Consider the following 12,551-nt stretch of genomic DNA (forward strand, 5'->3'; position numbering starts at 1 on the left):
GTCCCAGGGAAGCCCCCGCCCCGTAATTTCTGTTTAGTCTCCACCACATGGCTGATTACCATGGGCAGTGACTTCTCTTGCTTCCAACCAACCTCTTTTACTAACAGGCTTCCACTTAACTTGAAAGAAGTCAGTGTTAGCCAGCTGCATGACTGTGTATAAAGATGCACTCAGTATGTGCTTACGTAGCTCAACACATTGCCCCACAGTGCTGACGATTAGCACTCTGAGGCCCCAATTATGGATCAGCCTGCCAATGTGCTAGGCATTAGACATTCAGTGAAAACACCAGTCCTACAGTGCTAATGATCTAAGGAGCAGCAGATGGACACACACTTAGGGGATGTCCCCAGAAGCCATGAGGATTTGCAGCACGAGAGAGATCTGGAAGGAGATGAAGAGCTGGTTTTACAAAGGACTCCTTTGCTGGCTGAGAGACAGCATAAGAAAAAGGGGCAGGTGGGATTGATACGGTATTGGGCATCACACAGAGGCGTTCTTGAAAACCCAGCAGGCAATGAGAAAGAGCCATTCCTGGCCTACAGAAGGGCAAAGCCTAAGACTTGGACAGGTCTCCTGAGACAGTGAGCCTTGTCTCCTGTGCCATTTGCCTGAAGACCCCTAAAGATCATCCCCTTCAACCTATTACATGACAGTCACAAAGCACGCAACACCCCAAACATCCTTCAACATATCACAGTTGTCAGAGTGACATGCTGGAAAAAAAATTTATTAGAAAAACAGATGCATAGAGGGTCCTAGGGAAAGGACCAGGTATCAGTTCTCCAGCAGGTTAAATGCCCCCCATAGTGGGCATGTCTACATGTACAATTAATGGGCATGAAAAAACTCCAGAGCTTATTGCTCCAGAGTTTTTTTTGTGTGCAGCATTCCACACGTAGATTCAGCCCTGGCTGGCTGGGGCACAGAGTTTCTCAGTGTGGAGTTGGCTGGCAGGTAGCCCCTGTGCCAAGGAACCCTGTGTCCCAGCCAGCCAGGAGAGCATTCACATGTGCACTGCTGCACATGAAAAAACTCCACAACAGGCTAATACTTGGATTTTACAAGACTACCCTGCTGCAGAGTTTTTTGCACCTTAAGAAGGGCACACAGGTAGATGCCAAGGCATTTACTGCATAGTTCATTTGTCAACAGCACAATAAATGTCTTGTATAGATGTGCCCAGGCTGGGCCAGTGTGACCTGGGTGACCAACTCGTTCCTGGCCACAAACCTAGTGATTGGTTTACCCTGTGGAGAAGAGCAAGGCCCTCCAACCACATCCCTACAGGTATCTAAGCACTGGTAGCAACCCATCAGAACCTGAACTTTTCACTATGGCCAGTGTCCACAGTTGTATCTGTTCAAGTGGGAAAACTGAGAGGTGGAAAAATGACAGTATCTGAGGGCTTTCCTAGGAAGGGGATCCTGGGTATGACAAAGGGGGAGCTTGCATCTGGAGGAAAAAGGAAAGGGTAAAAAAAACCTCCCCCAAGTGTAACCCTGGGGACATGTCTGCCCCAGACACTCAGTGTAAAAACCTGGTTCTTAGACCTGGGCAGGAGGGGAAACAGTGGGACAGAGGACACAGTGGGACAGGACAAAAGGGCTCTCAGAATAACTGTGCAACACCCGCCTTGTCCCACATAGAGATAAAAAGAACCGGCCAGACTGGTCTGGCTAGCTCAGGAGCCTGCTATCCCTGCACCAGCCACAGCCCTGTCCCATCCATGCCTTCCGCCCAAGGACAGCCTCAGTGCTGGGGTAGATTGGTACCAGATTTAGTATCTAGAAATTATAGGTCCTGGCAGAGAAAGCAGGAGGTATGAGAGACTGAGAAGATGGTTTGACTTCCTTGAAACTACAGTCACTGGCTCCTGTTTCCAGGAAGAGGTGACCAACTGGGGATGATGCCAGACTGGGACTTCCTGCCTAGCTTCCCAGAAGCTGCTATATAGTAAGTGTGCAGGCCCCAGCCCCATGCATTTCCTGCCGTACCCCACCCCCTACACCTCCTGCACACAGCCCCTGCCCATCCCATGCCCAGGGATAAGAAATTACTGGCTCCCTGGTGGACAAACTACATAACTCCCAATAGAGACAGACCCTAAATCACATCTGCATGACAAACATTACAAAGCCAGTTGCAGAACCTGGTTCAACTACATCTTGTTCAACTAAACTACTTACACTGAGCTTTAGTTATCGTACAATGATTGGCCCCCTAAACAAGATATAACCCCATGCATATGTATCATGTTATGGGTTATAACACATTATTGGGTTGTAAAACGTAATGTCTATCACGGCCTACAGATTCCCAGACTGTGTTAATGTTAATGCTAACTGATAAAGTGTTCCACTCTGTAGGCAAACAATAGGTTTTAATATTATACAATGACTTCTGTCATCCACAGGATTGAATAGGCGTATTGCCTTAAAACAAACTGATAGAGATTTTTCTGACAACTATAAAAAAAATGTTTGTCTTGGATAATGCGAATTTGTCTCATCTAAAAGTTTTCATGGAAGCATTTTGGTTTCATAAACCTGCCGTGAGAAGAGTATATGGGAGGGAACATTCATACCCGAAGTGTGAGGGCAAAGGAAGGAGGGTAAGAGCCAAGAAGATATGGCACAAGTATATAAAACAAGCCTTGACAACATATGTTGTTTTAAGAGCAATAATGATAGGCAAAATCTTGTGCAGAATGAGGACTGAAAAATCAGACCCTGCCTAGTGGAAAACAAGGTTGGAAGAGAAAGGAATAACTATGATCAGGTTTTGCAGGCTACAGAAAGAAAGCAACCCAAATTAACCAGGAAGTTAGGACACTCACCTGGAAAATGAAAGAACTCCCAGTTTAAAGCAATCATTACAACCTGAGTTTCCTGAACCTCCCGGGAAATTCACCAGGCTATTCACTATTCTGGGGCTCTCTCCCCAGTGAGCAACAAAACAAATGCTGAAGCTAAAATTGTTTTGGGAACTGGAATTCTTGTTTTCTGGCCAACCCTATTCTCAGTGTCTTGCTATAGTACCACTAACAACAGTATTTGGAAAGAGGTCTATTAATCTCTTTAGTAAACAAAGGCAGGAGATGGCTTTCAACTGAACGTTCCCATAATGCATATTTTACTCAGTCCCTAGGGATCAATGTATTCTTCTTTCATAGTGTTCTCTAGAATAATTATTGCCTTGGTTGTGCATAGGCAGCAAACAAATGCATTACTTTCCTGCCAATCAGTTTGCAGTGGTTAAGGATTTTTGGCACGCTAAGAAAGGTGTTGCTATTTTTTGGTGCAGGCTGGACTGGTGCAGTTTGAACACCTGGAGCAAATATCTTTTGTTTGTGAAAATCAATTTGCAACTATTGAATTTCAAACACCACTTTTTGCAGCTAAGAAAAAAGGTTACCTTCAAATTCACCTGTGTCCATGTTCTGAGGTTCACTCTGGGATGTGGAGAAAGGTCTTTTTTCATAGACAAGAGTTAGGATCTTAAGTCAAGGCTTCAGGTAAGGAAAAACAATCTTTTTTCAGTTTCTGTGTACCGAATTAAAAGAAAGACCTAATATAAATAAAATTCATGTATTCAGTGACATAAAGTCCATTTCCCCCTGAAACATTATTGTCCCTATTCAGATGCTGTCTCAGGAAAGCATCATCTAACATGATTTTTCCCCTTCCTATACGCTAACCATCCCATACGAGCAAAAATTGTGTGACCTAAATGCCACCTCAATCCTTAAGCACAGGGGGTGAGTCTTTATGTGATGCTTAACTTTGCAGCAGCATAGCTTACTGTGAAGTGAGCATGTGTATCTACTGCATCTATTACTATGCAGTAAACCTCACTAATCGTGAGTAAATTTGCTACCTGCAAATGCAAGTAGCAAAATGACTTTTGATTAGTAACAGTACAGTAGTGCTTATATAGATGCCTGACAGGGAGCAAATCTGCTCCAGTCAGCCATTCACCAGGCACGGGAGATTGTTCCCTACTCCCAGGAGCTGCTTGCTGCTAGCTCTGCTACCAGATCCTGGGCAAGGACTATGTCTCCCTGCCCCAGCAACAGGGAGCTTCAAGCCTCCCTGCTCCAAGATCATGATCCTCCCCATCCTGTTCCCCACCCAGCTCCCTGAGGGTGGAGTTGATCAGGGAACAAACTATCAGCCTGTTGCCCACATAGCTCTGTGCTCATGGACCTGAGCATGAAACAAACTGCCCAGCTTGTTCCCCACCCAGCTCCATACTTGCAGAGCTGAGCAGGGAACACGCTCCCCAGACTTTTCCTCACCCAGCTCTGTGCTGATGGAGCCGAGAGAGGAACAGGCTCCCCAGCCTCCACTTTGTGTGTGGGGCAAGGGCTGGGAACTTTCCTGGTTAGACCCCTGCCCCAATCTGCTGTGAGCTACCTGCTAGCTGCAGATTGGAGCAGGGGGCTGGGACCTGCTCCTCCCCTGCAACTCTTTCCAAGTCCCCTACCCTGATTGGGGATCCAGGGCCAGGAACTACCTGCTGCTGAAGCAGGAGAACATTGTCCTTGCCCTGGGGGCAGGGTGTAATGTCCAAACTCTGGCCAGGAGACAAGTGCCTCCTGGCCCAGTCCTCCCTGCCAGCCCCTGGGCTAGCAACCAGGGGGAGTTTAGAGCTTTCCCTGGTGGTAGTAGGGGCTAATTTTAGGGACCCAGGAAGTGGGAGCACTTTCCTTCCATTAGCAGCAAATCTGCTCCTGCTTCCCTGCATGAGTAGACACCTACCCAGGAGCATTTACTAGCAAGTGGTTTATTCATAAGTAAACTGATCCCAGATGAAATGCAGGTGTGGATGCCCCCAGGCAGTTAGATCTCAATCACAGTTGCAGTTAGGCCATTCCACAAGCAGTTGCTGCCATTTAGTTCATAATTGGCCTGGCAAGGACTTTATCCTATTCCCAGATGCAGTTTTTCAAGTCAGAATGACTTTTTCCTTTTTACTAGATTCTTCACACCTGTGGCAAAACACACTAAGCTTAGCCATGAGATGCCTAATGCAAACTGACATGTACTGTATTGCAGGGCTAATTTAGGCACCGCATTTTACCTTATTTCCTTCTAATGTAGTGTTCATGGAATTTATTCTGTTTCTATAGGAACATAGAAGTTATGGGAAAATATAGAAAAGACCTATTAAGGTCATTATAAGCAATCCCTTTGTAAGGGAAGCCTATAGTACCCTAGATCAAGATGACCCAAACACTAAACAGATATTATTTACTGCCCTCGATCCAACTAAATGTCAGTGTCAAAACACCAAATGTATCCTTTCTGCTGCAGGAACTGGCTGGAAACAGCACAAGAAAGAAATGATCAGCCTCTCATTCTTTTAATTTTCCAAAATGTTAGTACAAATATAGAGATTTATCAACAGGGAATTTATCAGAAAAATAATTGAAGGACAAGTTATTCTTTTACCATTTTGCAGAGGCCCGAATTCACAAGCACTTTTATTTTTTTTTGTCCTACTGGCAATTACTGTGCCAAAGTTAGCGGGTTTTTGAAAAGTCATGTGATCCATGAATAATAAAAAGGCATTCTGAACATTAAAAAAAAAATCATTTCCAAAGCATTCTAGTATGTTAATATTAAATATTTTTCCTTGCGTTGTCCTCAAACTATCATAGGCCAAGTAAGACATGGTGTAACTGCAGATATGCCAGGATGAAACCCCATGTTTCTAAATTCCACACATAGAAATGAAATACTGATATTCAGAGTGAGAATTCATTTTGATGCACTGACAGCTATTTAAAAAAGGTTCCATATTCCAAGGTGACAGTTAGACTAACACAGAATTTTAAAGACATAACACATCACTGTAGGAAGGATCAATTTATTTCCATTGGCACAACTTCTTTGTTCTCCAGGTTTCATCATCCAGACCGGTAAGGCATTCTTCCTCATGCCTACTGTGCTGCAGTCTATTAAATGGGAAAATGAGAATAAGGATGAGTAAACTGCCCCTTGGAATCTACGTTTCTATTTTTAGTTTCTCACTTACAAACAGAGAAGAATCTTTTTATGTCCCTATACTTAAAGAGCCAGAACTGGCCCTGTGTGAGATTTTTTTTAATGATTTCTCTCATTTCAATTCCATTGACATTAAAATAGATGTAAACAGGAGTCATGCTACTTTCTATCCTGTTCAGGAGAAATAGTGTAATCTAGTGGCTACAGCTGGGGATAGAGTCAAAAGAGTCGAGTCTGAATCCAACAGCTGTTGTCTAAATTGGCTAGAGCAATTCTCTTCACTTCTCTACTTCTATTTTACTATCTCTAAAATAGAAATAGAATTTAGTTAACAACTCTGTCTGTATATCTTAAATGACCTAACACCGTTAGAGTGCTCTGAATGCTCGACGTATAGAGGTGGATAGTATAGCTAGATTCAAAAAGGAACTAGACACATTCATGAATGATAAATCTTTGAATAGTTATTAAGCAGAACAGTCAGAGATGTATCCTCTGACATCTTTAAGCCAGCAATGGTGGATGGCAGGGAGGATAATGAATAAGAGATAAGTCACTCTAGATATAACCTGTTCAATGTTCTTCCTCTAAAGTTTCCATGGTTGGAAACAGGAAACTAAGGTAGATGAACCATTGATCTGACTCATTATGATGCTTCTTATGATGGTTATCATTTTGAAGATTCTGCGGGGGAGGGAAGCAGCTACAAATGCAAACAATATGTAATGTACTATTCTATTTGGAGAAAATATCAAAAGTTGGGATGGGAAGATGCTGAAATATTCACCACCACTGCCCATGGAAGAACGTGAACAGCAAATTATCGATAATTAACAGAGCTTGGTAAGCATCAGAGAGCTGCCTAAGAAATATATCGGTAATGAATTAAAGAGTGAGCTCACGAGTCCACTGTGGTAGTGTGGGCACATAACATATTTCTACTAGTGGACTCTTCCTTTTTACTGGTGCAAATGCTGAGCAAACACACCATGCACAGTCCGTACTCTAGTTTAGGATAAGGTTGTCCTTTGAAAAGTCAGGAATTCGTATATGCCAATATGATTTATTTTATACCTCTGCAGCTCTAGTCAATGTCACGGTGGATTTTCCAGTTGATCAATGTAAACAGACTGTTACCTACCAGGAAGCCATTATAACAGCAGGACCTGCGTATTACTACCTCAGGAGAGCTAGTCATCGGTCCGATTCGGACACCCATGTCATTTACTCTGGCATGCAAACGGCTGTAAGTTACACCATGGTAAATGCAACATGTATCTTCGCCTTGTAAAGAAGTCAGAGGAGAGATGAGTTAGCTGGCCACCTCTATGAAAAAAACATATGAAGGAGTAGGGGCATTGACCTCTCCATGAAGAAGAACTGTTTTTAAAGTACATCCTATAAAATTTATTTGAACAGGGGAGCCAATTGACTGCTTGTTCTTCTACTAGGTCACATGGGAATGGACACTGGGCTTGTAGAAGTTATGTTCCAGAGGAATGGAGATTGTTAAAATCTTCCATCCTCACAGAGACAAGATTCAGAGAAACCTTGAAACTTTTGGGTGGAAAACTGAATTGAACCCCAGACCAGAATCTATTGCCGTTCAACAGTCACTACAGACTGTTTGTATTCTGCTCAGGAAAACCAAATTAAGAGATGTTAGATGTCAAGAATAAGAAGACTTAATCAAGCTGTAATGCTGTGTAACACAAACAGGGCAACAAAAGAAGCAATTTAGGGTTCAAAACCGGAGAATCGCTGAGTGTCAAGCAGCAAGGAACTTCCAGATGCAGAGGAAGTGCAGCAACAATCAAACAAAAAGTCAAATGGGCTCAGTTTTCAGAACTGTGACTACATCCAGTTAGAGAAGAAATCCTGGTAGTTGAAATAATCTCCACACTATCAGATTTCTTAGGTAAGAAAGGTATTTGGAAGGGGCCAGAACCAAGATTAGAGAGCAAGAAATGCACATTTTTGCAGACAAGACTAGGAGAAGGTAGCAGATAGAACATAAATAGCAAATAGCATTTTGGGTTGTAGAGGAAGAAGAGAGTATCTTTGTGGGTTTATATTCTGCTCAGTTGGGGGATTTGTTCTTTGGGGGGTTTTTTGCTTTGCAGGAGTAGGTATGTGGCTCCAGTTATACTAAATTTAATTTTTATAGCTGTCAAGAACTCCAAAAGCACAGAAAGTATGCATTTTAATTTTGCATGGTTTTAAACTGATTGGGCTATCTGGACTGCATGCTCCTGAAAGCAGGGGTTGCATACAAAATTGCCTGGCACATTTAGGTGCGTGAGATAAGTAATAAATAGCAATAGTCATTTTGAAACATTCTCACAGTATGGGACTGTTCAGATTTGGAGGCATGTTCCCCTTGCCGAGACAGGTCATGGAGATAAAGAAACCTAGAATCAGGCTCTCCAAAAGTTTAAGTGGCAGGAGGTGGATACAAGATTTCACTTGCAATATACAACAAAGAATACCTTCCCTTAGGCCCAGAGGAGGCGCATACTTATATGTCTTGAAATTCTTTATGATCAATTGAGCAAAGAAAGTCCTCACCTGATTCCTAGGGAAACTGCCTAAAAGCAGAGATACTGTATATGTGGTTAAGGTGATTATTCTTATTTTTGGAGTGTTTCTTTCAAACACTTGACAGTACTCTTGGCACCCAGTCAGAATATAAAGTGAGGGCTCAAAAGCTTCACCTACATCCATTGTTTAACATAACAGCAGCTTGACAGCAAGCTCCTTTTTTAAGAGAAAGCAATTTCCTCTGTGCAGCTGAAGAACAATGGAGATGGATGCGAATGGCACTGACATCTGATGACACTGCCCAGTGAGAAAAGCAACTGGAAAGTCAATAATTTAACACCAACAAAAAAATAAACATTTAAATTCTGTACTACAAAATGTCAACTTTAGACCTCTTTCAATGCAGGGCTTCCTTTGATAGGCACACATTTACATGTTAGTGAACACATATACATGCTCATGTTCTATAATAACCTTTCAAAACCAGACCACACAGTACGAAAACTGTTTTTAAACTACAAGAGTGAGATAACACAGAACATGACAACTCTATTTTACTGCAAGGACTTTTAGATGCTGAAGACGTATGCTATACTTTTACAATTTTAAAAGCTACCTTCTTTAGTAGTTTGTATTGTGTGTGTGTATATGTGTGTACGTGTGTGTGTAAAGATATGGGCTAAAAACGGTTGTATTCATTAATCCTAATTTATAAAACTCCTATCTGAAACTTAGGGCCCACCTTTTGATGTTACTGTAAGGTAGAACACCACTGAGCATAACCGATTTCCACTTACTGGTGGAAGTGTCATCAGAACCAGTTATCACACATACATTTAAACAAGTCCATGAATAAGTATTGAAAGTTAAAGGCTAAGGGCCAAATCCAAGGTAATCTTGTAGGCACCTAAACAGGACATAGATAAAATGTAGGTACCTAGGTCACAAAAAGCAATCCAAATCACCCCAAGTGATCCAAATCACCCCGAACCCCAACACCAAAGGCAACATTAGATGCCTAGTCTTTATTAGTTTTATTAGTTGCCTCCATTTGGCCTAAAAAGGCTTGGGCTACAATGAATACTCAGAAGTTTCAAATCAAGCACCAAGAGATGCATCCTTTGCTGCCAGCCTTGGCCATTTTCAAAGGGCTTAGGCCAAGCTCCAGGAGTGTGGCTAAAGCAGATATCCAAAACATAAAAGGATGTTGCACACAACTTTAAAGACCAAGGGAAGTAGGTGGAGCCATAAAAATATTCCCGGAAGGGCTTGGAGTACCTTTCTTTCTCTTGCACCCACTGCATGGGACACAATCCATTCCACAAATCTTTCTCTACCACTGGCCCAAGGAACTGGCTGAAAAGCATTATCCAAATATACAATATCTTATGTACGTGCTCCCTACAGGGATAACGGGATCTGACTCATGATGACTTTTGAAGGCATAAGGTTTCAAAACTGCACATGGTTATATGGTTATACAGGACTCTTCTCTGATGCACATCGTAGCAATATATATTTGTTTGTAACCAGTAGCACGCATTGGATACAGTTGCAGTTGTCAAATAAGAGTGCAACCATGGCTTGTATTAGGGATAAATTTTAATCACACAAAAAAGCTATGTGGTGGTAAATTATAGAACTATTATAGGAAACTGTAATTAAATACTTTATTACAGTAATCACTAAATATAATTAAGGTATAGGACTGCAAGCTAGGAGATCTGTTTTCCTACCTCCATCACACATTATTACATGACCTTGGGCAAGTTAATCACTATGTACATTGGTTTACACATCTGTAAAATGGGAATGATAATGATTAGCAACCTGCGGCTTGATTCAATACTTGTAAAGCTGCAAGATACCCAGAATGAAAGTGCTGTGTACATCTTAAAAGTCAATTTTCTGCCTTTGTACCACTGACCTGTTGAAAGAAAAAAATAAAACAATTATTGGGTAATAGACTCTAGAAGAGAATAACCTGCTTGAATTTCTCATTGAAAAGTGGAAGCTCTACTAAATTGTTGCGAGGCTAGATGATTAGGCATAAAAGAGGCACTTCTTGCTCTTAAAGTCAAGCAATTTTAAAAATTTAATAAGCAAGTACATGCATTTGACTACTAAATGCTGCATTAGAATATTTTTTAAATAGTACACATAGTTTAAAATACAATGTGTCACCTTGGCACTTAAAGCAAGATCTCAATAACCAGGAGTTGAAGTACTCTATCATTCACAGATACCATGCACAGGGAAGTTCAGTTGACCTACCTGTGCCATTAATAGTAATTAAGTGGCACATCTGTCCTTCAAACACTGAGCCATAATGAACAGCAGATTAGAAAAAGAGGAACATTTATAAGTCACAGAAGTCAACCACAGAAAAGACTCATTATATCACTGAATTCATCCACCTTCCAAGAGAGCAAACAATCCCGCAGCATCTCTCTCAATCTGTCAAAGCCCAGTGAGGGACCAAGGTTCATATTCTCAGGCAATGTAAAACGGCATAACTTGAAGAGCTAATTCAAGTTTGTGCCAGCTGAGAATCTGGCACGTGACAAAAAACAAAAATTATTCATGCAGGAAACTTAAAATGCCATAGGGCTCTTTCTCTTGAAAGTAACCAGTAATCTTAGTTCACAATTCTTTATTTCTAAGGTAAATTATTGTCATTAATAGGAATGAAATGATCTGAAATCTGGATACAATGCCAGGCATTTCAGGAGTGATATCCCTTGAGATGAAGCATACTCAATAGGTGTGGTCTGCAATCAAAGTGGAGATTGCCATGTATTTGAATTGCAGCATTGCCTGCTGACTCGGATAAGATCCATTGTGCTGGTCACCGTACCAAGATTTTTAAACACAAAGGATGTGAGGTCTAAATAGACAATGAGATCTGGGTAACATCTTTCAGACTGATGTTTCCTGCAAATTTAAAGGTATTTCAACCAAAACTCTTCACAAATGAGTGTCAATTTTATCACACAATAGTTTAAATGTTTTGATGCTGTCAATACGGACAACTGCAGAGCACTTAGGATGGAACAGTCAAACTCAGAAATAGAAGCGGGGGAATAAGTGACTGCAGAAAAGCACCTCGGGGTTATAGTGGAGACTAAGCTGAATATACTTCAGCAGCGTAGTACTGCATGGTGCTGCAAGAAAAAGCTATCAGCAAACTGGGATTGATTAAAAGAAGGATTGCATATAAGTAGCAGGACATCATGCTTTCACTCTGCCCGGTACTGGTAAGACCTCACCTGGAGTCCCAGGTCCAATTTTGAGGAACCACACATTAAGAAAGATGAGGGAAAATTGAATACTTGAGAGAGCCGAGTTTGAGGTCTTTATATGCTAGACTATAAAGAAACAAATGGGACCAGTGCCAGCAAGTTCAATTATTTGGTAAATGACTCCTGCACATAAGTGCTTGCAAGGTCACGGCCTAAATATGGAATGACAGTGAAGAACTGGGAATAAATCCAAGTGTCTGTTATGTTATAACAAAGTTTCTTCTTCAGTTTGTGTGCTCCCTGAGTCCCTTCGGTCTGGAAATTAGGAGTTTGTTTCTCTCTTTTTTGTCTCTTTTCCCGTCTCTCACGTATGCCACTTAGGGTACAGAGCCAGCTAAGCTCTTCAATACAAATGTAACCTTTACACGCACAATTAGTCCCACTGATTGAATTCAATGGCCTAATGTAAGTGCATATTTGAAGGAGTTACGAATTAAAACATTGGGAACATAGGTATTAAAGAGAGCCCGTGAGGATCAGGGATCACAGACTAAAGGAGAGCTCAAACAATTTTTTTTTTTAATTCCCTGATCAGAAAAAAAAATCCTGCAAGGATGGTACAGCAAAGAGGTCACAGTCAGAGTTATGTAGATGAATTATCAGCTGATAGCAATCAAAATAATAGGGTCCTGTGAAAACAAACCTGGCACTGATTTTCCTGTGCCACTGACTAAGTAACCTGGTGTATTTTCTTATG

General features: G+C 41.5%; 1 long non-coding RNA gene across 1 annotated transcript in view; it reads left to right on the forward strand.

Moving 5' to 3' along the window:
- Positions 1 to 3,711: 3,711 nt before the first annotated feature.
- LOC109301714 overlaps positions 3,712 to 12,551 on the forward strand; it is a 23,306-nt gene continuing 14,466 nt past the window's right edge. The window contains exons 1-3 of the long non-coding RNA XR_002098579.1: positions 3,712 to 3,723; positions 3,816 to 3,820; positions 11,828 to 11,833. This is a non-coding gene — a long non-coding RNA (uncharacterized LOC109301714). The remainder of the gene's footprint in view (positions 3,724 to 3,815; positions 3,821 to 11,827; positions 11,834 to 12,551) is intronic.

Source organism: Gavialis gangeticus, unplaced genomic scaffold, assembly GCF_001723915.1.
Source record: "Gavialis gangeticus isolate Ggan-Ray unplaced genomic scaffold, GavGan_comp1, whole genome shotgun sequence".
NCBI lineage: Eukaryota > Metazoa > Chordata > Crocodylia > Gavialidae > Gavialis > Gavialis gangeticus.